This window comes from Trichoplusia ni, chromosome 3, assembly GCF_003590095.1.
Source record: "Trichoplusia ni isolate ovarian cell line Hi5 chromosome 3, tn1, whole genome shotgun sequence".
NCBI lineage: Eukaryota > Metazoa > Arthropoda > Insecta > Lepidoptera > Noctuidae > Trichoplusia > Trichoplusia ni.
In genome coordinates, this window is record NC_039480.1 from 5909413 (window position 1) to 5910429 (window position 1017).

Here is a 1017-nt window from a genome sequence, read left to right on the forward strand (position 1 = left end):
TCAACTCTATCTCTGTACCAAATTTCATTAAAATCGGTTCAGTGGTTTAGACGTGAAAGCGTAACAGACAGACAGAGTTACTTTCGCATTTATAATATTATAAGTAGGGAAGTAGGGATTGACTGCACGGATAGCCGAGTGGTTGAGGTCACCACACCAAACCCACTGTGCGCGTCGTGTTGCGGGTTCAATCCCCGCGTAGGACGAGCATTTGTGTGATCCACGAATGCGTGTCCTGAGTCTGGGTGTCTTTGTGCATGTGACTTGTATGTTTTGTAGAACCCCCCGCGACTGCGATTACTGCGGGAGTCATTTAAATAAAAAGGAAATGAAATTTATAAAAAAAAGACTGCCGCAGTAAGGAGAGATCTTGAGTCGATTAAAATAATAAAATCTCTCTATGATCTGTTGGTCGAGTGTTTTATACTCCTGACTGTTATAACGAAGGTCGTGGGTTCGATTCCCGCTCAGGATAAATATTTGTTTGATGAACACGACTTTTTTTTGTTTAAGTGTTAATTACTTATCTACCATAACATATATTTGGAAATATATAAGTATGTTTATCAGTTGTCTAGTACTCATAAAACAAGCTTAGTATGACACTAGATGGCGTTGTGCATTTGAAGAAACAATCTAGGTTATTATTCAATCTTGTTGATTATAATTTAAAATATATTTAGTCATCATCCCATATTACTCAATGCGGCAGACAGTCTATCTAATCTCTATACAAAGTTCATGATATCTTATCAAAACGTTATAATATAAAGATAATAACAAAATTTGTACGCACAGAGATTTGAAAAATATCTATTTTATATAAAACGACTTCCGCATTAAGGAATTTAATCCTTGTATCTTGGGTTTCTCAAACATTCAAGTCACATGCACAAAGACACCCAGACTCAGGACAAGCATTCATGGATCACACATGCTTGTCCTACGCGGGGATTGAACACGTCGTGGGGCCCATAAAACTAAGCTATCCGTGTAGACATCCGTGTCCGGTCCAAT